The following is a 25696-nucleotide window of genomic DNA, read 5'->3' as shown; positions in this document are numbered from 1 at the left end:
TGATATCATTAAAGAAGAGCTGATTAAAGAAGAGCTGATAGGTACAAGCCATGTCAGCTGCATTGTTTACTCTTCTTTCCTGAAGTCATTGTGGATTCACAGTTGAGATTTACACTTAGCTCCCCTTATATTATCTATGGCAGCCTTAACTATCTGTCAACAGAAATTTCATGACCACGGTGGGGAAAAAAAAAAAAAGCCATAGCCTAGCATGGTAATACATCAGGTATCTCCTAGTAGAAAGCAACAGTTGCTGTTGTGCAACAATTGATGACTAATCAACTTGGCTGTGTTGTGCATTCCTTAATATGATGCCACAGCCCCCACTTTCTGAGATGGACTGTAAAACACCTATTTAAGATCATACTGGAAGTGGTTGTGCTTGCACCTTTTCTCGCTCTCGTTATTGCTGGTGTCATTAGATGAGATTCATTTGATGCCATTACTTGTGCTCGTTACAATCTTTGTGACTAGAATATGGTACAGTATCAGAATTGTAATGCCTCATATATTCTCTGAGAGATGATGGCAGTAAATGCTACTGCTTTGACCTTCTCTGTGTTTTATCATTGATTCACTGGTCATCTCCATTTGTTCATCTCTATTTGTGCCCATACTTAGACTGAAGAGACAGAGAAGAAAAACTATAGCTACCAACAGATAAGAATGTTTACAGAACTGAATGTCTTCTATTTTTAAGCATATACTAAAAGTTTATAGCCTTTTATCATGTGTTGAACATTAGTATTCCACCTTTTCTTTGAGACAGGGATTGCTGTGAGCAGGCAGTATAGCAATGCATGGATCCTCTTGTGTTGCAATACTGTGCATGAGGCCAGTAACTACACATGCTTCTGACAATATTGGGATGGGGAATGGACAAAAAGGCTTCCTGTTTGATACTATTTTCAAGACTGACCTTAAAAGAATTTCTCGGTTGCTTTATTTCAGGTAACATGAGTGTAGCAGTGACCAATTAACTTTCTCACTGTCAATCTTTTCCTCACGTTTTCTTTATAGCTGGCACCCTGTTACTGTGCCAAGCCAATGGGATATAAACAGGTTCTCAAATAGGAATATCCAGGTGGAGAGGAGGTATTATTTATTCTTACTGCCTAACTTCAGCCACCAAGCACAGGAGCTTATTTTAGCAGCCTAGTCTGGATTCATCTCTCCACAGTTCTCTTGAGAGTCAAGAGAAACAACACATTTTACGACTCATCTGGACTTTTATAGACTTCTCTGTAAGTTTTCCTTATAGTCAAGGGGCAGAAGGAGCTCTTTCAGAAGATGACCAACAACATCTTAATTGTACTTTTTCTCTGGATCACTAGATGGAAAAACCTGTCTATATGGAGGAAAAACCTCCATTGTCTATAGAGTGTGAGCAACCCTTAAATTTAAGCTCCTAAACTTGGTGCTTAAAAACAGGTAGCATGACCGTTTCCCCTCCTCAACTTGTTTGATCTGGATGCTCCTGGGCAGTGAAAATGGGGTGTTCTCTGGGGCACAGTCCCTGCAACAACAACTCATTATTCAGTGATAGACTCCCTGATGCAAGGGAGCTCACTTGATTTATAGCACAGATTGGGGTGTGGTGCTTTGAAACTGAATTGCTTAAGCTTGTCCATAAAGAACAAGAACATTTCAGTGGGAAGTGTGACAGAAACATTTATTTTTCATCTTTTTCCTTTCACAAACATCTACTTTTCAACAGACAGATTATGAAATAAGGCCACGTTTGCTCTTGCACTATGCTCTGTTTTGGTACAGGGAAAAATTAGACATGAATGTTCCTTACTCCATGAGGCTCTGATGGCTTCCAGCACTGTATATAAAGCTGCCATTACAGGACTATTTTTTTTTCACCTGTCACAAGAATTTACTCATCTAGCTTTGGGCAGGAATTTTTACAGGTCTCCAGTATATCAGAAATATACCATCAATAAAACATGGTCCAATTTGGCCTCATCACCTAAGCCAGAGCTCCTCTGGGAGCAGGCGAAGCAGGTAGCTGCCCAGAACAGCAGCCTGCTGGTGGGAAGCAAAGCACTCATCATTGCTGCTGTTGGTTGACAGCATGCGAGAGAACCAGACTGGCTGCTGCTCTTCCTCTGAGGTCATTGTGAAGGGCTGGGGCTGGTGGCTAATGTTGTCAGGTGCTGCAACAGACTGGTGGTCACCAGTCCACCCTCCCAGTTTTTTAGTTGCAGAAGTAGAGACTCCAGCTCATCTGTACAAATCCTCTTCCCTCCTGTTTCAGACTCCTTATCCCTCCCTTCCTCTTCAGGAAGGGGATGTGCCCCCACTAGCCTAGAGCTCCTGAGCTGTGGGATGGCAATACTCACTTCTGAGAAGCCTTTGTAAGCTCTGGAGAGCTTTAGCCCTCATAGCTTTAGAGAAAACATTTGGAGATGGTCAATAAGAGGACCTGATACAGAGGCATTCAGAGCATCCCAGCCACAAACATCACCATAGTGTGTTGGGCAACATGGGGGCTCAAAAGCACACCACAGGCTTTGCTGGTCTGGTTGTCACCTCTACAGCCATGTTTCTGCATCCAGACAATGCAGGCTGTGGAGATGGTAGATTGATGGCACTTGGGAACATGAAGCATCCCAGAATCTCTGCTGTGGTTTTTGAAACCCTGATGTTTCTCCAGAGAACAGGGGATCTCACCTGCAATTCCAACATGGTGGCAAGAGCATGGGCTAGCCTGCACCAAAAGTGTTAAGTTGCTGTATATAAAACAAAGTAAACTGTGGAGAATGTGACTGACATAAGTGCAGTAAAAACACATGTAATTATAAATGATTGCTAAGAAGGAATAATTAGAGAAATGTCTTATTTCTAGAAAAGCATCAGTGAAACCACAGATTGAGTGGCATATTGCTTGCATTCACTGCAGATTGGCTTGTGTGAGACAAATCCACAGAGAAGTTGGGAAGCACCAAGCAGCAGGCTGCTCTGTGTGAGGAATTCCTCGTTGTGGCAGGTGTGCTTCATGCTATAAGCAATATTAGGGGTATATGAAGCATTTGAAACACCGATGTAGAGATAAATGTAGTTTCACACTCATGGATACTTGCCAGCTATTGTCCAGAAAGATAACTGGTTTGACATCCTAGTGAAGTAGCAGGAGCACAGCCATGGTTTACTTTCTGTGATGACATAGTTGTTTCACTTCTGAGCGGTAGTGGGGAGCTCTGAAGTCAGATACCTTTTTTGATTCACTAATTGGAGGAAAACAAGGATGTGAGATATCCCTAAGGGAGTTCTCCTGCTTTGGCTTGAGGTATAACACTAGAAGAACTGACAAAATAAATAAATAAATAAATAAATAAATAAATAAATAAATATCTTTGATTATGGACTGTAGGTGAAGGAGAAATCAAATAGACAGAATGTTGACCTTCCTTGCCTCTGAGAGGTTGAGTTGATTTGGCTGTCAGTGAGTGATCTTTCAGCACTGAAGAAGTAAATTTGAATAACCTGCAGAAAGATTATTTGAGAACAACTATCTGTAAGAGCCTGAAGAGCGAGGTCAAATTCTCTTCAGACATATATTGGTGAGAATCCAGAGCAGCTCTACTTGAAGCAAACTGACTTCTGCACTCATGTGAATGAGATCAGACAAAATTTGCTGTCAACACAGTCAAATTTTAAGTTGATCAAAGAACAAAACCTTTCTTTGTGTATATTCAGAATTCTTCTGATGACTGTAGACAGATTTAGATGAAAATATTTTCTCTAAAGAACTCTGTAAGTCCAAGTCAACTCTCAGTGTTGGAAGATGTTGTGGTTTTACCCTGCTACACAGCTGAACTCCACAGTAGCTGCTCTCTCACTCCTTCCTGTCAAAGAAAAAGGGAGAGAAAATACGATGGAAAAGGCTCAAGGATTGAGATAAGGACAGGGAGACCACTAAGCAGTTATTGTCACAGGCAAAACAGATTCAGCATAGGGAGATTAATGTAATTTATTGCCAATTACTAACAAACTAGATCACTGAGAAACCAAGAAAACAAACTGAAAACACCTTCCCTCCCAACCACCCTCTTCTACCTCCTCCCCCCAAGCAGCACAGGGGAACAGGGAATGCGGGCTGTGGTCAGTCCCTGACGCTTTGTCTCTGCCACTCCTTCACAGTCCCTCTCTGCCCCTGCTCCCTGTGGGGTCCCTCCCACGGGATGCCATCCTTCCCAAACTGAGCCTGCGGGGGCTGCCCACAGGCAGCAGCTCTTCAAGAACTGCTCCCACATGGCTCCGTACCACGGGGTCCACCCCCCAGGAGCAAACTGCTCCAGCACGGGTCCCCCACGGGTGGGCGGCAGCTGCCCCCAGACCCCTGCTCCTGCGTGGGCTCTCCATGGGCTGCAGCCTCCTCCAGGCCACATCCACCTGCTTCACCGGGAGCTCCTCCACGGGTTGCTGCGTGGAGATCTGCTCCATGTGGGACCCATGAGCTGCAGGGGGACAGCCTGCTCCACCAGGGGCCTCTCCCTGCACAGGCCGCAGGGGAACTGCTGCTGCCTGCCTGGAGCACCTCCTGCCCTCCTGCTGCACTTACCTGGGGGGCTGCAGGGCTGCTTCTCACTCCTCACTCTCACAGCTGCTATAGTGCAGCAGTTATTTTTTTTTTTTTTCTTTCCTAAATCTGCTCTCACAAAGGTGCAAACAATATCTGTCATGGCTTGACTCTGGCCAGTGGCAGCTCCCTTTGGAGCTAGCCGGAGCTTGCTCTTATCTAACATGGGGCATCCTCTGGATTCTTCTCACAGAGGCCACCCCTGCAGCCCCCCTGCTACCAATGCCTTGCCACATAAACCTAATACAAAAGGGTTTGAAATCACTGAACAGCTCCTTTGCAGTCTGCTGAGCTGTGTGTATCACCTTCAGTGATTACATTTTCAGTCACTGGTGATATATTGAATGCACCATGGATATAGCACAGTTTGTTTTAAAAGAGCTGGAACTCTGGACAAGACAGAGAATTTCATGCCAACTTTGGCTAGAATGGGAGCTATCAAAAACCTTTTTATTCTCCCTGATCTCATTCAAATATATTGACTCCATTTATTTCAGATTAAAGACTGCAGTATTCTCATTAAACATTGGCATAAATAAATCCAATCTGCTGCCATGACTGGCACTGCCAATGGAAGCTAATAATTTAATGCCTCTTTGGTCTTTTATTTCCAGCTTTTTCGTCTGAATTCCAGTGAATTTCTTTCAGATTCTGGCAGCCCAGTGGTTTTGTTCAAAACGGTGAAAACACAGCACTTGTACATCCTGCCTGACACAAGAGTACCTGAAATACTAAATAGCATTCACAGTGCTTTTCTGTACTGGTTTACCATTATTCCTCAGTTCTGCTAAGGGGACTCGTCTATGGAAATGGGCAGATTATCTGTTTTTCAGATACAGCTGATGCTGTTGGGCAGGAGCATGGGTAATTACTACATCAACCAGCTATGCATCTCAATACCTAACGTTGCTAGTGGTGGTTGTCTCAACTTGGAGTGGAAGACACCACTCTGTAATGGGGGAACCCAATAGTTGCCAAGGCAAGATCTGGCTGAAGCAGATCTGGATGTACAGCCTGGGTAATATCCAAATAGCTTACCAAAGGCTGGTTGCAAAACATCTCACACTCCCTATCACAAACACCTTATAAATGGTCTCTCAACACCACCAAGCCTCTGCAGCACTGTTCATTTTATCAGTTTCACTCCACTGCAGCACTTTGAATTTCTTGATGAACTCTTCTGAAGGACATTGTGGCAAACAATGCAGAAACATGTTCTTAGTGGAAGTATTTCTTTATTGTACACACATCTACTCTCAAGACTACATTACACACACATACAGTTTTCCAGAACTACATAGTCCTTGAGCATGGTTCACATTTTTAGTCTGACCTCAACTGTTTGGTCAGAAGTCTAGGAGTCTCTTAAGGTATGCTGTCTGTTCTTTTCACAGCTTCCTCTACTGATGTATGGTCCTTAGCAGCCCTTGCTTAGATATGCATGTTAGTTTTATATTCATGAGTTATTAGAAGAAAATCCAGGAAAGCACATGGAGCAGAAATGAGAATGCTGCTTTTCAGCCAAGTCCTGAACTAGAGTCATTCTTGCACCCCTCTTCTCTTAACTGGCTTAGTGATTCTTGGATACTTCTTGGCACAGTTATGCTGCCCCATGGAGATGGGTAGGGAGTGCTGAGACAATGCTAAGTTAGAAACATGATAAAATAAACCATATTGGTAGCCGGATAGAAGTGGATTTGAACCTGCTCAAACAGAAATTGAACCTAGGCTTGTTATTTCCTGAGAAGTCCTCTATCTCCTATCCAAAACACCCACAAACTAAGTGATAACATCCAAAAAATACCTTTTTCCCTAAAAATGTGAGACCTGCATTTAAGACTTCAGAAGATGAGACCTGTATTTTGGACAATACAGAAGATGTTCAGGGTTATTTTCTAGACACCATCTTTAACTGCTTATTTTAGTGGCTTCCTGAAGTTTCAGAAGAGAGCAGCAAGCAACTTGGACAACTTGTTTTTAGATCACAGTGTCCTTCAGTCAATTTGGAAAGAAGTTTTAATACATAAACTAAGTGCCTATAACAAGTAACCTACTTAACAGGCTGTGTGAAGACTACCTGCTGTAATGTGCCATGCCATACCTATGGATTACATTCCTGTTTGCAGCTCTTACTTGCAGCTGTAGAGTTTCCTTTGCATGGAAAGGGGATCATGTAGGCTTTGGAGAAAAAGCATATTCCCAGTTCTTGCTCCAGAATAGAACTGGGGTATGATTAGGACACATCAAACCCAGGAGCCAGGAAGCTCTCCCCCTGTTCTAGAAATAAAGCCTTTGACTTTCATGTTTATTTATATCCATAGTTTACACAGAAAAGGAGATTGGTCTAAATAGCTCATCAGAATTAATTACACACCCACGTACACAGTTCTGTCACTGCAGCTATTAGGCCTCGTATAGGCCCCAGGTCCTAGGCCTTGAGGTAATAAACAACCCTTGAAGAAAATACAGATTTCTTCCAGAGATACTGCATTTGCATTTTCCCATTCATTAGCCTCTGCCTTCTTCACTGCCTGAAATGCTGCGATACCGCAATCGCGTATTCATGATTGATTTGGGTTATTGGGGAATGTTCTGGAAAGGAGACCAAGTGCCCGTTGTGGCAGGTCTAGTAGATTTGATAATAATTGGGATGGTTTTCGCAACAGAAGCTGAGAGAGTCCTGTGGCTGCTGTGGGTTGTGCCTACAAGGCACAATTAGGTGTGTTATGGCGTGTGGGTGCGACTGTAATTGTTCACAGCTGCGTGCACAATGAAGACCAGCCTTGGGCAGGCTTCATTTCTTGCTCAGCCTTTTCTGCCAGACTTTTTTTTTTTTTTTTTTTTTTCCCACTTCTGGCAATACTTCCTGCCTTTGAGAACAAGAAAGGGGGCACAGGGTGCTTTTCAGCTGCTCTCAGGAGCAGGAGGTGAAGCTCTGCTCTCTGGAGAAAGGCACTGGGCTCTTATAGATAGCTCCTTGACTATAGGAAAGCCCCAACTAGAAGTGAGGCAGGATTTGCATGAGGTTCATATCTGCTGTCCTAGGACAGCAAAGACACAGAAAAACTCAGCTATGGCTATTCTGGGAGCCATGAATAAGAAATTCTTCCACCTTAACAGACACCTAGTGTCCTCAAGTGGCCTAGTACATGTGTATCATCCTTCATCTGGAAAGATCATTTGAAGCACAAAGGCTAATGGTGATGTTTCCCCAGGTGTCCAGGCTTCATCCTCTCTGATAGGACCACATATCATGTTGCCAGATCACGCTAACCCTTGTCAGCATTAGTACATGATCTGGAAACTTTTCCTTATAGGATTGACCTGGCAAGCACACCCACAGAACAACCATTGGTTCTCACCTGGTAATAATTACCAGCTTTCTTTACTCATTTTCCAAAAAAATTAACAATTCTCTATCCCATTATAAAGCCCACCAACAATCTGTACCCTTCAACCCCTACAGTGCCTATGCAACATCCTTATTCATTCTTGTGCATCTCACTCCTTCCTCCGTGAGCTTCCCTGATCCCTGCATAAAGGTCATCCGGAGAGAGCTTTGAAAATATGTGCAATGTATTTGTACTTTTCAATAAAGGAAAAAACAAAACAAACCAAAACCCCCACACAGAAACATTGCATACCTGACACTTCAAGAATTCAAGGATTCTCAGAAATGTCAGGTAAAAGGAACATCTGGAGGTCATCTAGTCCAAATACCTGTTTACAGCAGGACTGTTGCCTGTACTAGACCAGCTGTAATTACTGATCTGCTTTTCCACCTCCCTGTAATCTGCATCAAGATCAAGTTTAAGCTTTCTTATTCCTGCAAGCCTTTAACATTTTTAATAAAAGTTTAATAAAGCCCCATCAGTGCTATTCTATGTTCATCAGGCTTCTGCCACTCCTGTGTCTCTTGCACAGTTTCTTGCACTATCAGTCTTTTTTCAGGACTTTTCAAGACTGCCTTTGAACACATGCATGTCTTTGTTCCCTGAAATAATTTTGGACAGGCATATATGACAATAGGAATGTTTCTCCTATTTTTCTGCATTCTTTAATAAACAGGGTTAAGCAAAGAAAAGCATTTGGTTATAACTTGCCCAGAACCTCAGAGGCTATGTAGAAAGATCCATCCCTGGTACATCTTAAATAGTTTATAGACAACATAAAGGCATGAATAACATATTAACCACTACCCAGACTGATTCTGCTTCAGGGAAATCACTGGGGATACAAGCAGCAAAAGACACACCTATATTATCTCTGAAGCTAAATTTAGATTGAGCTGCATCTCTGCCTATTTCTTCAACCCATTTTCCCCTCTTGAAGTGCAATAAATATTTCTCCTGGAGCACATGGATGTCACTCAGTGTGTTCTCTGTTTAATTTAGCCACTATGAAATCCAATTTTATGATCACTAGCATTCTGACTAGGAATACCCACAGACAGGACTGTCAGAACCCGCCATCCCTGACACCCAGCTGTTCAGTTCTACATTTGGAGGGATCTTGGAGAAACCCCAAGAACTTCCTGTCTCTGAGAAGTTATGACATGGTGCCACCTCAAACCAGGTCTGGCTTTTTGACACGGCTTCAAAAGGGACATGGGAGATTCCCTCTCAGATGTAATGGAGGCAAAAGAGAGGATGATTTCAGGCTTAATATCCTAACTGGATGAGCCCATAAGCAATTTGGGGATGAATTTACTGATCAAGTGTTGCAGAATCCAGTATGTCTGACCAAGATGCTTAGTCCCGCCACCAGTATACCGATAGGAAGAGTGAAAATAAATATGTTTGAAAACTATCAGGCTTTTGGATATGAAAATGACTCAATTTAAACAATTAACCAAAGTTTGCAATTTGAGTGAAATAGTGCTGCTGATAAGGTAGCTTTTTAACCCCATTTGTGGAGGTTAAACTAAGTCTGTACAGCTGAGCTCAGCTGAGCTGATCTGGTGGATGCTTGTCCGAAGAGCAGCAGTCTGTCTCTCTCATCTCTCTTCTCCTTTTTTCCTTTTCCAGTTCACCATGACTGCTAAACCTGCTCCCTTCCTTACATCGGCTCTAGTGCTCCTCTGACTGCATGTTGAGCAAGTTCAGCTGGATGATCTAATAGAAAACTAATTTAATTCAAGGAAAAAAAACAAAAACAAACAAACAAACAAAAAAAACACACACACACAATTTTCTGACTATTTTCAACTTGAATGGGCTCAGTACAGGATCAGAAGAGAGCAATGGCCACATCAATGGGAGGGAACTACAGCAAGCTGGAAGGACACATACAGGGAGAGAGTCAAGAGGAAAGGAAAAAGGGGAGCAAGGCAGTCCCTTTAGATATTAGATTTGTTCAGCTGCTTTGTCGAATCACATCACCAGGTGGGCAGCTTGGTGACAGCTTTCAACCCCCTAGTAGGCTTTATGCAGTGTTCTAAATACAGTTATCAAATTGCTTAATCTTCATTATAATGTAACCCCGAACTTGTTAACCTGAATTAATGAACCTATACTAAATATACATTTTATTTCTTTTTTTTCTATTCTTACTGATTTTTGGCTCTATCTTAATGAGTTCTTTGTAGATCTCTTAGGAATAAAAAGCTGTTATCTTTGGACATCTCTGTGAAGACCCAACAGACCTGTTTCTGAAGGAGACTCTGGATCCTACCAGACCATTGCTAGTCCCAGTATCAAAACAGCAGCTCACAGATTTTCTAGGAAAGGCAGAACTAACAATCCAAAGAGGAATTTTTTTTTAAAAAGCTTTTTATTTTAATCTTCAAATTAAATCTAGAAACATTTTTTCACCAGCTTTCCTCAAGAAATAATGACATGCCTGGGGACCTCTTTTGGTAACTATTCTCCTTGGTACTGCAACAGAAGTATCATTAGGCTGTTGGCTGTGTACACAGGACACCAGCCACAGGCTAGTTCTGTGTGCCACATTGATATGATATGAAGAAATATCCAAGCTAATTTTGAACTAGTACAACTACTTAGTCCTACTTTGGCTAACATAATTCATTAGTAACAAAGATATGTTGCTTCTAGTACCCTGGTGAATTGTTGTTTAACCCTGGCAGGCAGCTCAGCACCACCCAGCTGCTCACTCACCCTCCCTAGCTGGGATGGGAGGGAGATTTGGAAGGTAAAAGTGCGAGAACTGGGTTGAGATAAGGACAGTTCACTATGTAAAGCAAAAACTGTGTGCACAAGCAAAGCAAAATGAGGAATTCATTCGCTGCTTCCCATCGGCAAGCAGGTGTTCAACCACTCCCAGCAAAGCAGGGCTCAGCACGCATAACAGTTTCTTAGGAAGACAAATGCCATCACTCCGAACATCCCCCCTTCCAAAAATCTAAAACACAGCATCATACAATCCTCTATGGAGAAAATTAACTTTATCCCAGCCAAAACCATGACATGAATTTATGCAAAGATATATGAAATTTTTGATACCTTATTGTGACAAATGAATATTGCTATCTCATTTTGACAAATAAGTACTCACTCTGATAAACAAGAATGACAAGAAACGATTTTCTCTCTTGGGACAGAAAAAATCTTCATTGTGTTTGTGTTTTTTTTTTTTTTTTTCCAGCTTTCAGGGTGTAGAAAGCTAGTATTAACTGCTGGCAAAAAAATTCTGAGAAAAGCTGTGTATAAAATTCTCATCTAATATACTCACAAGCCATGTACAAAGAAAGGAAAATAAGATGAAAGATGATCATTTAGTGTTTTATGGCATCACATACATTCTCAGAAACTCTTCAGTGTTCCCATGCCTGTTGAAGTAATACAAGGACTTTAAACATCATTAAATGATACTCCTGCAAAAGCATGCAAATTATTTCTTCTTATCTTCTTGTCTAGTCCCAAATCATGCATCTGCATAAGTGCTTTTAGGTAAGAGGAAATGGCAAAAACAACAACAGTTTTCTTTTCTTTTGATTTGAGATATTTATTTATTTTGTCTGTTGTACGATAGCCCAAATTTGGATATAAACAGTTATGTGCCACTTAGCATACACAGCTGTGTTTATTTTAGCAGACAAGCCATTCTCTGTTCTCTGAGTTTCTTGCATATAATGTATCCATGAATTTGGTTCCCAGGGGAACAGAGCTGTGAATCTCAAAAGCTGAAATCAACAGCTGAGATGAAAAATGCTAGGAGCAGAATGACCACCTCACAGGACAGAGAGGGCTAATCCTCTTTGATTGGGTTTGGATTTGCTTTCAGGGAGTGTATTAGTGAACAGCTTTAGAAGCCAGAGTATTCACTGAGGTGACTGACTGTGTATGCAAATACTGAAGGAAAGTGAATTTTCCGATCCTGGAATTATCCCATGAACACTTGATGCTTGGTGAGAGGTTCTTCTAGGCTAGGGAACAGAAACAATATTGTTGGACCTAGATGAGCTGCTGTGGTGAAGCAACATGCCTCAGGTTTCCAAAATCAAGTCCTCTCAGCTAACTCATCTTAAAGAATCCTTAGACCATTTCCAGAGATACACACCAGATGAATTTAAACTGCTAAAATTAAGTCAGAGACAACTCTTTTTATAGGTATCTCCCAAAATAGAGAATACAGGTACATGCCGCTGGGCTTATTTAAATTATAACTGTGTGTATGTAGATGAGGTGAAAAAGTCAACTGGAAATTTATTAAAGAAAACCTAAAATAGCAGACATCGCTGATCACATGTTCAGAAATTACTTGTACAGAACATGTCCCTGGAGGGAGCTGTGATTATCAGATACTGCAGAAATGCACCTCTTTGTATGAGCAAAACATTAACGCTGAAGTATTTTCAACTGGACAAAATCCTAAAGTGTTCCATATGCAAAATGTTTCTCAGCAAAGTTTCAATAGTGAATGGCCCTGATTAGCTCTTAAGACAGGCTGTTTGACCCAGATACCTAAAAGAGATATCTGAGGTGGTAGGATGAACTGCCTTGGTATCTGTCTCTATTAACTGTGAGAGGAGCTTGCACAACTATAAGAAGGGCATGCACAGCTTAGCCTAAGTGTATAATTGTCAGTAAACCAATGCTAATTGAAGTCTCTGAGCTTTTTAAGAGTCAATAATCACTAAATCCCTGCATCTTTCATCTCACTAAGAAGTAGACTAGATTTGGTCTACATATATTTACCATTGCTATTACCCTAAAGACAAATCCTAAAGCCTTTGTTTAGTGTACACTACTATATCTTTGTTTTAGCAAGTTCCTTCTAAAATATGATTTAGTGAAGTACTGGGAATTGGTAGAAGTTGGCTTAGAACTAAAAACAAAACCAACCAAAACAAAACAAAGGCAGTGAAGGAGACATGTTCTTGATGGATGTAATTCATATTTTCCAAGGCTAGTTGAAAAAAAAAATCTGTCAAAACTTGAATTTAGAATACTTCTTTTTTTTTTTTTTTTTTTTTTTTTTTCCTGAAAGGGGAGGCTTTCCCACACATAATATGTATTATTGTTTGGAAAACTGAGAGGCTAAGAATCAAAACTTGGAATGAAGAATTGGCCAAGAGTATTTCAGGGTACGTGTCACTAGCGTTCCTCAGCAGTGCAGCAGAACAGATTCCTCGTGTGCTTATACTTTTCCATTTCTTGGCTATGCAGGTGCACATTACGTTTCTCAAAATGCGCCTTTGGCCATACAATCCTTCATGAGCTTCTTGAGCCATTTTCCTCTCCAAGATGAGACACTGTGGGAAATATAACCCAGCTCAAAGAGAAAAAAAAAATAAAAAAGGAGTATATCTGGCCACTGAACCACAGTTCACATAAATCATCTCTGTAACATTTAACAAGGGATTTTTCTCTCAGTTGAAATATTTGAGATATTATTTTCTTTGAAAATTCAAGATTTCTTATGTGACACAAAAAGCCATTTTCCCACCACCAGTAACTTTTATCCTATTCCCTCTACTGCAGTTTTATTCCAACTTTACTTAATCATTTCTAGGTGCCAACTTTGCTGTTTTGCTCTCACTATAAATGATGACTTCTCAAGGACCTGTCTCCTGGAACCATGAGAGTGCCTCAGCATTTCAGCTTTCATGTATGAAAAAGGAATTTTCCAAATCAGGTATTGTTGGAGAAAAACATGAAATAAAGATCTGATTGTGTCCTAACTGCCTGAAAGATGAGATAGAGATTAAAATTTATAAAATTGAAAAACTAAAAAAGAATGTTGTTTTATTACACACTTCTGCAGTTCCTTCAGTGATATTTCTTACCAAAGGCAATATTTTAGTATTAGCCTAAGGTAGCTAAGAAGTAATTTTATCAGTGGAAACCAAGAAGTTACCCACATGAGTGATGACTCCTTTGCTGGAGCTATTGGACAAGAGAAGTCAAATCCTGTGGTGGCTACTTTATTAATGGGTATAACACACCCTTTTTAAAAGAGACAGTTGTCAGATTGTTGGGTGATTTACGACATCTGTGAAAAGCATTTTTCTAATTAGTAACTAAATTTAGACCGTGGTGCCTCAGATGCTCTGCAGCATGCCTGACGCATAATAATATCCCTTTAAAAGATGTCTTTGTCTCATGCCTATTTGCGCTGTGATTATCAAGCAAGAATAAAGCACTTTTGGCAGGTGTTTTTGTTTCATGATAAAGAGTTGGTAGCCTTGTGAATTTAAGTGTATTTTTTATGCTCACATAACTCATTCAAATCTATGCTGCAGGAAAACTTTGTGGTTGTGCACACACAGGAAAAGGCAGATGAACTCTCACGATGCCCTTGCTTCACCAATTCTGCAATTAAACCTCCTGCTGTTGACAAACAGGACCACACTGAAACTATCAGACCCACCTGCAAGGCTCTTGGTGCTGTGCTACCCAGTCAGTGCCTCAGACAGTATCAGAGATGTGGAGGAACACACATTAAATATGACATTTGAGAGTAATACAACCCATTAAGGCAGACAGTGCTGGCTTTGGAGGGGGCTTGACAGCTAATAAAGTGATCAAAGTTGCTTTGATATGCCTCATTTTAGCTTACACAGCTGAGTTCTTTTACAGGTGGCAGAGGTGATGAGAATAGTGGTCTCTTGTGTCTTCCTGAGGGAGGGATCAACAAACAGCAATAGCTCGTGCAAGCGACACAGTGATGCAGCGTTTCCTTTTTTTTCTGTATTTTTTTTTTAACTCAAATTAAATGAAAGAACAAATAATTGCAGATTGGGAAATAAATGTAACTGAATATCCTTTTTCATCTTTTTTTTTTTTTTTTTTTTTTTTTTTTCGGTTGTTCTAATCACTTTTTTTTTTTTTTTTTTTTTAATGAAATTGTAAGAGAATGAACACCACATTGCAAACATTAACCCTTCAGCAGATTAATTGCCAGTATGTGTTTCAGCAGACTCTGCAGTTTTACTCTTCGCTACTATGGAAATGTGTGCCAGTCTGTCTTCTTTCAACTGGAAAGGGATGGGATTTTTACGTTAGTAAGAAATAATTTATGAATGTATTATATTTGCAGTGTTTTTCTGAAGCATCATAACAGAGTTATATAGTCTCTGCCAACTACACAGGCTAGTTATAAGTCAAATCTATTATAAAAATGTTTCTTACAAAAGATGTAACAGAATTATGCGTTAAATCGGACTGGCACACAGATGTTTAAAAACAACAGTTGAAATTTTAAATCTCAATGAAAAAAAACAAGGCATTTTCTACTACACAGAGGCAATGTCTGATGTTCTAGCGATGTTTAATATCTTATATGTCCATAGCAACTTCCATCACTCAGCGCTAGACATTTGCAAATTAAGCAGCACATATGAAATCTTATTATCCACTGCAGGAGTGATCAGCTTAAGGCAATGGGGTATGGCAGCCACATCAGCCCAGATTCCCTAAAAGTGTTTTGGAAAACCTCTGAAATCATGTGAGATATTACAAATGCTACCCAGATTTTATTTATTTTTATTTATTTCTTTTCATGACTTTTAGTGTGTTGTTCCCAAAGATGCTAGAGATAACCAATGGTGATACTGATAACTGTTTCTGTCTGGATGAATAGTGCCACGAGTGTGCAGGCTATCGCAGTTTAGCTGTGAAGCCCTCAGCAGGACCCTGAAGACATCACAGAGACAGGGGTAGGGGCAGAGGGTAAGATAAACCAAAGCAATATCCAGGGAGCCACACAGAGGGGCTCTTGACTGCTGCCTAAATAGTTCAGATTCCAGGCTCTGTGAGCATCCTCTTTGCCAAAATACTCCACTGAGGAAACCAGCATTGTGAGAGAGTCCTGGAAAAACAGGAAGCCAGAAATAAATGTTTTACATCTGATTCTTGGCTCTGCTTCTGTGTCCTTACTTCTTTCCCGAGATAACTTGAGACAGGCCTGCTTTTGGTGGATGAATAGCTGGCTTCGAGGGTTCCGGGCTGACTTTAGACCTCTGACTAAGTGGCATAGCTCATTCTGTGAATGTATGTTCAACCACCCAGATATTTTCCATGATGTTTTTTTCCCAAGAAGAGTCAGAGGAAAACTATTTGGCTTGAGTAATTTTTTGTCTTTTCCTACTCTGTCTTTTTTTTTCTATGGAGAGAATAAGGATGAGAGGAGGGTCAGATACGGCCTTTCACATTCTTTTGGTCTTTTTTCTTATGATATGATTGAGTGCAATAGGCTGAATCAAAGTGAGCAAAAAGTAAACACGGGGTCATTTTCCAGCTGAATATCATCCAGAGAAAGATTCAAAGTCAGGAGTAGACTTCTGAGTGAGTGTACCACCATCAAACACAATGCTGTTCCCTGGCGTACTTCAGCCCTTCAATGAGCTTTTACTGTTTGACTCTTAAATTTCTCTCTCAAACTTTTCTCGTGCCTGCAAGTTTGCTGCACTCTTTGGGCAAGGCTGCCTTTATTCACCCCATACAGTACTCTGCCTTTGCCCTACCTCTACAGAAAATCCTTACCTCCTCTTTTGTCCTTTTTCTCCCCTCTCTACAGCGCTTGAGCACTTCAGCTTCTCCTCAAGATGTCACCAGTCTTCAGCTTTTCAGATTTCAGAAACTGCTGTTCTTTGCAGTCTGCACCCCAGTCCTCCTTCAACCCCGAGCTATGAGGAGCTTTCTGAGGCTGCAGCTCTTCTGCCAGGAGATAAACACGTGTATTTTTCTATGACTGGAAGCAATGTGACAACTCTTGTGGTTCTCTTGTCAGAGCACCAGGGATTGTGGACCGCTAAGGTCTGGATATGGTTTCTAATGGTGTGACTCATTTGATGCCAGCAATGAACATGAAAGGCCGAGTATGGAAATGGCAAGCCATCATATCCATTAACTTGTGAAATATCTGTTTTATATTCAAAATGAAAGATTAATTGTAAAAATGTATGGAGATACGGCTGAATACACTCACTCCTCATGTACACAAACCCTTTGTTCTTGTCAGATATGTCCTTCCCTGTCTCCACAAGTCCAAAGGGGAGCTCATTTAGGTTTCTTCCCTGCTGCAGGTGGAAAGGGGGAAAACAAATTAGTCTCTCCTGCCTGCTGAGGACCCCTCCTTGACAGGAAGCAGTGTTGATGTTGGTTGAATGTTCAGCCAGTGGAGGACTCTAGGATGTACAGGGTGCAAACTCAGTGGGAAAGGCAAAATAACAGCCTAAAAGCCTGGACTAGACAGCCATGCTCAAATACTCTCACAATACTAATGTAAAATAATTACTTCATATTGGCCCTTACACTTCACAAAGAAGCAGTTGGTCAAAAATGTAGGCAAATGCATCTGGAGAAGAATTGTGAGCATGTTGCCTACTGGTTTTGAGGTGTTTGCCAAGTCAGGAGATTAAGTTTTACCCATCTTTAGTAAAGCAAAATAACTGGTACACAAAATAGTCAGAGAATAATTAGGAAACAACAATCCCTAGTTCATTAACTTCAAAATTCAGAGGTAAATGTTAAATCATCGAATCACTTCTATTGAAAAATGGGAACCTTCCAGAGCAGTTTTGCAAAGGGAGGTGCTTGTCTCTTAAGATCCCAGTAAGAAAAACATACAGACTCTGTAAAATACTATCTAAAAATCTGTTTATTAGAGCTAACAATATAAAGAAAAGGGAATATATGACAGAACAATATATATCTTATATATGAAGAGAACATTATAGATTTTACAGATTTTTGCCCCTCTAGCTGCTGGAAACCCCTAGTTGTGCAGCATTGAATTGCTTCCAATCCATACACAGACCCTGCTAGTAGAAAATATTGCCCCATTTTGATTATTTGGGCTACTACATGATTTTCTTACATGAAAGCAATTTTACACATTTCTACCATCAAGCAAAAAATACGTTTGCATGGGAACTTATTGCTGCACTTTAAGGTAAAGGCAAAGTCAACACAGGTGGTGTAACCACCAGGTCTGAGAGGGAGCTGCCTGCAGACTCCTGTTACCATCACCCAGAGTTTGTCTTGTGGGTGAGGGAGATGTGTGTCATGGCACAGGCCCGAAGGTGATGCCATACGCTCAGCACAGCACAGACCTGGGTCTACACAGATTCATTGTTACATGGATCACTCATATCTTGATATATAATGGTCTTCTGTTTGGGATCACTACATTCCCCCTGCCTTGATATACATACGGTTGACCTTTCTTAAAAGTTACAGACTGAATTAGAGAGCTGTTTGGCTACTACAGAGATCCTCATACACAAAGCTGTCCCACAAATAATAATAAACAAAAATAACAACAAGTAAAACAAACACTGGTTGTAACAATATGTGTAGAACAACAGTGACATTAGGGCTGGGACCACCAGAGATGTCCTGCCATTCCCTTTGCCCCTTCTTCCGTACGACAGTAATGGTGCAAACTTCACCATGCAGTCCAGTTGCTTGTGTGATGTAGCAGACAGGGAGCTTTGGCGCAGCTGATGGGCAGGGACATCTGGCACTTCGTGTGCGTTGATATACAGCAGGCAGCGAGGTATGGTGGCAGCGTGAGGCTTCACAAAAGGGTTTTACATGAGAAAAACAAATGCATTTTTAGGTACAACCTAGGAATTTAAGTCTCCTCAAATATCATTACTACAACTTTTAGTTCTGCATAGTGACCATTGTCCTTCCCCTACTTTGATTAGCTGGACTAAAGACCTTCTTCCATTTCTACCTTGTATTTGGCTGACCCATCCATGAAACAGGCACACTGTCTCTTCTCAGAGGTGAGTGGAGGGACTTTCTGAGCCCAGTCAGGACTTAATGGCTCAGGGTTAGGTTGAGTTGCATTTGACAGCCCTATTGGGCTATTTTTTCCTGCAAGGTACTGATTTTCTGGGTACCTGGCTTTGCCAGCATGGAAATATATCTTTCCCATCTTACAGCATGGGATTGTTGTGCTCTCCATGGATCGCTTTTGCTGTTTTGCTCTCCCACAGTGTCCATGACACTTTCCCATGCCTCCCTGACATCCTCCTGCTCAGTGGGTGCAGTCAGCAGGGTATCAACAGCGTAACAAGACAGCCCACACTTTGGGGACAGGCAGCCCTCCTCCGAGGGCTGAGCCACTGTCCCCTGGCAAGGTGTGGGGCTGTGTCCGTCTCCCCGAGGCAGCACCAAGGGGTTTCCCAGGAGAAGGCAGGCTGGCCCTGGGACTCCCCAGCACTAGGGATGCCAAAGGAGGTGTGTGCCAAGTCGCTGACAGCAAGCCAGGTATTCACCCCAGCCTCTGACTGCTCTGGCAGGGTGACACAGCAACAGCAGCCCATGTGCTCCAAAGCTGGTTACCAGCGTTCCCACACCAGGACCCAGACAGTTTCTTGACAGGCCAAATAGGGCTATTAAAGGCAAATGTGTCCTCTGCAGCCCCCCTGCTTCTCACAATGGTTTGATAGTCTGAGAAGAGCACAGCTAACAGAGGCAGCCAGCAGACGCAGCAGTTTGAGCAGCAATGTGTTACAGGGTCAGGCTGGGATGGAGTTAACCTTCCCCACAGCATCCCATATCGTGCTGTGCTCTGCTCTTGTGGCTGGAACAGCCCTGATATCACAACAATGAGCAGTGCAGACACAGCACCAAGGGTGGCTCTCCAGTGCCTACCCTCCCAAAGCCAGTAGGCTGGGGTTGGCAGGAGGTGGGAGGGGACATTGCCAGGAAACCTGACCTAAACTGACCAAAAGGATATTCCATACTGTATGATGTCATGCCCAGCAATAAAAGCCGAGGGGGGGACTCTCTATGAAACCATTGGTCTTCTGAAACAACCACTATGCATATAGAGGCCTTGCTTCCCAGAAAGTGGCTGGACGTTGCCTGCAGTTGGGAAGTAGAGGATAATCATTTTCTCCTTTTGCTTCCACATGACATATGCCTTTTTTTTTTTTTTTCTCTCTTTTTTTTTCCCATTTTTGTTTCCTTTATTTAAACTGTTCTTTGTATCAACACATGAGACATTTATCATCATATTTTTCCCCCTGTTCTCTTGAGGAGGGGGAGTGATGTAGTAGTGTGGTGGACAATAGGTGTCGATCAGTGTGAAACCACCACACAGTGTCTGGGCTCTGCATCTTTGAAACCTTCTTAAGATCTACTTGACCTTCTGGAGATTAGTACAAACCATTTGACACTGTCCCACGTGATATCCTTGTCTCTAAATTGGAGAGACATAGCTTTGACAGATGGATCACTCAGTGGGTAAGGGATTGGCTGGATGGTCGCACTCAAGGAGTTGCAGTCAATATCTCAACATTCAGGTGGAGACCAGCGATGAGCGTTGTTCCTCAGGGGTTGGTACTTGTACCGGTGCTGTTTAACATCTTTGTCGGTGACATGGCTTGAGTGCACCTTCATCAGGAATGCAGATGACACCAAGCTGTGTGGTGCGGTCGAAACGCTAGAGGGAAGGGATGCCATCCAGACAGACCTGGGCAAATTTGAGAGATGGGCCTGTGTGAACTTCATGAGGTTCATGCCTTGACGAAGCAATTGGCTCTGGGGAAGACGTGTTCTTCTGTGGAACAGGGGATCGGGACAGGCAGGGCTTTTTTTCCGGCATCGAGGCCACTCGAAGCAGCCGAGGGAGCCACCAGGGCTCAGCAGTCCTCGTGAGGGAGGTTAAAGAGGTGTAGGCAGAGCCAGTAGTGCCCCTCTAGGCTGATGTTCAAAAGCAGCCTAGAGGGGCTGCTTTATCGACTATCTGGATGAGGAGATCAAGTGCACCCTCAGTAAGTTTGCAGATGACACCAAGTTAGGTGCATGTGTCGATCTGCTCGAGGGTAGGAAAGTTGCGCCAGGGGAGTTTTAGGTTGGATATTGGGAAAAAATTCTTTACTGAGAGGGTTGTTAGACATTGGAACGGGCTGCCCAGGGAAATGGTTGAGTCACCATCCCTGGAAGTCTTTAAAAGACGTTTAGATGTAGAGCTGAGTGATATGGTTTAGTGGAGGACTTGTTCGTGTTAGGTCAGAGGTTGGACTAGGTGATCTTGGAGGTCTCTTCCAACCTAGACAATTCTGTGATTCTGTGAAAGGTTCAACAAAGCCAAGTGCAAGGTCCTTCACCTGTGTCAGAGCAGTCCCAAGCACAAATACAGGCTGGGTGGAGAATGGATTGAGAGCAGCCCTGAGAATGACCCAGGGGTGTTGGTTGACAAGAAGCTCAACATGAGCTGGCAACGTGTGCTTGAAGCCCAGAAAGCCAACTGCATCCTGGGCTGCATCAAAAGAAGCATGTCCAGCAGGTCAAGGGAGGTGATTCTCCCACTCTGTTCTGCTCTTGTGAAGCCCAACCTGGAGTCCTGCATTAAGCTCTGGGACCCCCAGCACAAGAAGGACATGGACATGGACATTATAGTGAGTCTAGAGGAGGGCCACAAAGATGATTGGAAGGATGGTGCACCTCTCCTATGAAGATGGACTGAGAGAGTAGGGATTGCTCAGACTGGAGAAGAGAATGTTGTGGGGAAAACCTTATAGCAGCTTTCCAGTACCTAAAGAGGCCTATGGGAAAGCTGGGGAGGGACTCTCAGAGAGTGTAGTGATAGTGTGGTGGTTTTTACCTTGCCCTTCTGGCAACATTAACCCTTCTGCCCAACTACGGGCCTGCATCTCAGCTGTGGAGAAACTGTTCCAGCAGGTCCACCACCTCAAAGAATATATATCTTCCTCCTCACTTAGACAGAGTAGTGTTTCAGCTATTAAGAGTCAGCATTTTCCAGCTCAAGGGAAAGAGTACCCAGGACACACACCACATGGAACACTGTGGTTTTATCTGCATGACCACAGGGAAGATAAGAGGAAGTAGGATGGTGAACCTACCTCGACCCTAGACACTTGGGTATATGAACTGCATGGAAATACAGCAGAAAGAAGGAGGTTTCCTAGAAAAATTGCTGTTCCAGTTTCTGTTGGGCAGGCCCCCAGAGGGAGCAGAAGGGCTAATGTTTCTCCTGACCTAAACCAACCAGAGGGATATTCCATACCGTATGATATCACACACAGCAATAAAAGGTGGGAAAGGGGAAGGAGAGGGGGGACTCTCGTTACAGAAACGACTGTCCTCCTGAACAACCGCTATGCATATTGAGGCCCTTCTTCCTAAGACATGGCAGAACATCGCTTTTTGATGGGAAGTAGAGAGTAATTTAGTTTCCCTCACTGTGCTTTTGCACAGCCTTTGCTTATTTTATTTTTTTTTCCCTCTTCCTTTTCTCATTTAATTAAATCATCTCAACCCATGAGTTTGTTTGTTTGTTTTCTTTCCAATATACGTTCTTCTTCCCCTCTTCTTCTAAGGAGGGGGAGTGAGACAGCGGTTGTAATGGAGTTCAGCTGCCCAGAAAGGTAAAAACCACCACAACAGGACAAGGGGTAATGGCTTTAAACTAAAAGAGGGTAAGTTTAGGCTGGATGTTAGGAAGAAATTCTTCACTCAGAGGGTGGTGAGTCACTGGAACAGGTTGCCCAGAGAAGCCGTGGATGCCCCATCCCTGGAGGTGTTCAAGGCCAGGTTGGATGGGGGTTTGAGCAACCTGGTCTAGTGGGAGGTGTCCCTGCCTGTGGCAGGGGGGCTAGAACTAGGTGATCTGGTAGGTCAGTACAAGATGGAAATAGTTACTGTAGCAAGTTCAGAGGAGGGTTATGAAAATGATTAGAGGACTGGAACAGCTGTCCTATGAGGACAGGCTAAGAGAACTGGGCCTGTTCACCCTGGAAAAGAGAAGACTGAAGGAAGACATCATCAATGTATATAAATATACATTCGATGACAGACAGGATGTGCTAACAGGACCAGCTTGGCAGTTAGCACAGGCAGTTTGTGCAGGGCAGTTCAAGCAGGGCAGGGAGAAGAACCTAGACCTCACCATGGTGGGCACCCGTTGCAGCGGGCGGTCCGAGGCGGCAACCCAAACAAAGGAGATGCTGCCTCTCTGGGCTCACGTGGACACCCAGGTGGATCCCCTGAGGGGAGGGGTGGCAGTCCAGACAGGTGACTGTGGGGAACTCCGGAATCTGGAGGCCCATCTGGGCCATGACAGAGGAAGGCACCATCACAGGTGCAGGTGTGCCCTGCTTCAGGGACTCCTCGAGCAGGTGGCTGGGCTGCAGTGAGAAATCGGCAGCCTGAGGGAGTCTCTGAAGGTGACTGATAAGAGGGGTCTCCCCACCCCTGCTGTTGCTCGGCAGCCCTCTCCGATGTCCTGACAAGGGGTAGAGGCTGCCCCCGTTGAACACATGCAGAAGAGAGGGCTAGACTGTCCGCAAGAGACAAGGGGCTGGAACCTTGTCTTGGCTCAGAGCAGAAAGAGACGTCTGTCCCCGACACCCACGGTGTCCCTGGGAAATAGATTTGAGGCGCTCAGGGAGGTTGTGGAAGAGGCTGAGGGTCTGGACAGTAGTCCGAACCCGGGAAGCAACCCCGAGAAGGGAGTCAAGATTGGGGGAAGTGCAGAACATAAGGATCAGGGCCGGATGGAGCACCGCATTGTAACCGGTGCCACAAAATAAGAGCGGAGAGTCCTGGTGATTGGGGACTCCTTGCTGAGGGGCACTGAGGCTCCTATCTGCCGCCCAAATAACAGAGCCAGAGAAGTGTGCTGTCTTCCTGGGGCACGTGTCAGAGACATTAGGAAGACTCTGCCACGACTCATTAAACCAGAGGACTATTATCCTCTCATAGTCATTCAGGGTGGATCCTGGGAAGCTGCTATTAGAAAAATGTATATAAATATCTGAAGGGTGGGGGACAAAAGGATGTAGCCAACTTCTTCTCAGTGGTTTGTGGAGATAGGACAAGGGGCAATGGCTGCAAGTTAGAGCACAGGAAGTTCCGCACTGACATGCGAAAGAACTTCTTCATGGTGAGGGTGACGGAGCATATGAACAGACTGCCTCAGGAGGTTGTGGAGTCTCCTTCTCTGGAGATATTCAAGGCCTGTCTGGATGCCTACCTGGGCAGCCTGCTCTGAGGAACCTGCTTTGGCAGGGGGGTTGGACCCGATGATCTATTTATCGGCGGGAGGCAGAGAAACTGCGTGCTGATGGGGGGCTGATTTATCGGCGGGAGGCAGAGAAACTGCGTGCGTGAGGTGCGAGCAGGTGGATGACCTGGTCCGCATGGTGGCGGAGCTCAAGGAGGAGGTGGAGAGGTTGAGGGCCATCAGGGAGTGTGAGCGGGAGATAGACTTCTGGAGTAACTCCCTGCAGGGCCTCAAGGGGAGGTGCCGAGGTGAGACTCCCCAAATGGGGGCGGACCCCCTGCCCTGTCCCCGTCGGGCAGAGGGAGGGGATCTGGGAGCTGAGGAGGAATGGAAACAGGTCCCTGCTCGACATCGCAGGCGATGCTCTCCCCTTCCGGCCCCACCTTCCCAGGTGCCCTTACACAACAGGTTTGAGGCCCTAGAGATTGAGAGGCCGGTGTGTGAGGAAGAGGTAGCAAATGTTCCCAGGAGGATGCCTGGAGCGAGGAGGTCGACTCCGCGCCTCAGGACTGCCTCCACCAAAAAAGACAGGAGGGTTATTGTTGTTGGTGACTCGATTCTTAGGGGAACAGAGGGCCCTATTTGTCGGCCGGACCCTACCCGTAGGGAAGTCTGCTGTCTCCCTGGGGCCAGGGTCAGGGACGTTGCCAGGAAGCTTCCTAACCTGGTACGCCCCTCTGACTATTACCCCCTTTTGATAGTCCAGGCGGGCAGTGATAACATCGAAGAGAGAAGCCTCAAGGCTATCAAAAGGGACTTTAGGGGGCTGGGTCGGTTAGTGGATGGAGCGGGAGTGCAGGTGGTGTTTTCGTCCATCCCTATGGTGGCAGGGAGGAGTTCAGAGAGGACACGGAAAGCCCACCTGTTAAACACGTGGCTCCGGGGCTGGTGCCAACGCAGAAATTTTGGGTTTTTTGATCATGGGGCACTTTACTCAGCACCTGGCCTGATGGCCGCAGACGGGTCCCTATCTTTTAGGGGAAAAAGGATCCTGGGCCAGGAACTGGCAGGGCTCATTGAGAGGGCTTTAAACTAGGTAGGAAGGGGGATGGGGCTGAGGCTAGGATTGTTGGGGCTGTGCCAGGGGGAACAATGGCAAGGCCGGAGGATAAGGCAATGGCCCAGCTGAAGTGCATCTACACCAATGCACGCAGCATGGGTAACAAACAGGAGGAGCTGGAAGCCATCGTGCGGCAGGCAGGCTACGACTTGGTTGCCATCACGGAGACGTGGTGGGACCAGTCTCATGACTGGAGTGCTGCAATGCCTGGCTATAAGCTCTATAGAAGGGACAGGCAGCATAGAAGGGGTGGTGGTGTGGCTCTCTATATTAGAGAGTCTTTCGAGGTTGTAGAACTCGAGGTTGGGAATGACAAGGTCGAGTCCCTTTGGGTTAGGATCGGCAGGGACAACAAGGCTAGTGTCCTGGTCGGGGTCTGCTATAGACCGCCGAACCAGGATGAGGAGACGGATGAGGAATTCTACAGGCAGCTGACAGAGGTTGCAAAATCATCAGCTCTTGTACTCGTGGGGGACTTCAACTTCCCTGACATATCCTGGAAGCACAACACAGCCCTGAGAAAGCAGTCTAGGAGGTTTCTGGAGAGCGTGGAAGATAGCTTCCTGACGCAGCTGGTTAGTGAGCCTACCAGGGGA

Source organism: Aythya ferina (assembly GCF_964211825.1).
Source record: "Aythya ferina genome assembly, chromosome: 1".
In the NCBI taxonomy this organism is placed as follows: Eukaryota; Metazoa; Chordata; class Aves; order Anseriformes; family Anatidae; genus Aythya; species Aythya ferina.
This window is presented reverse-complemented; position numbering follows the sequence as displayed.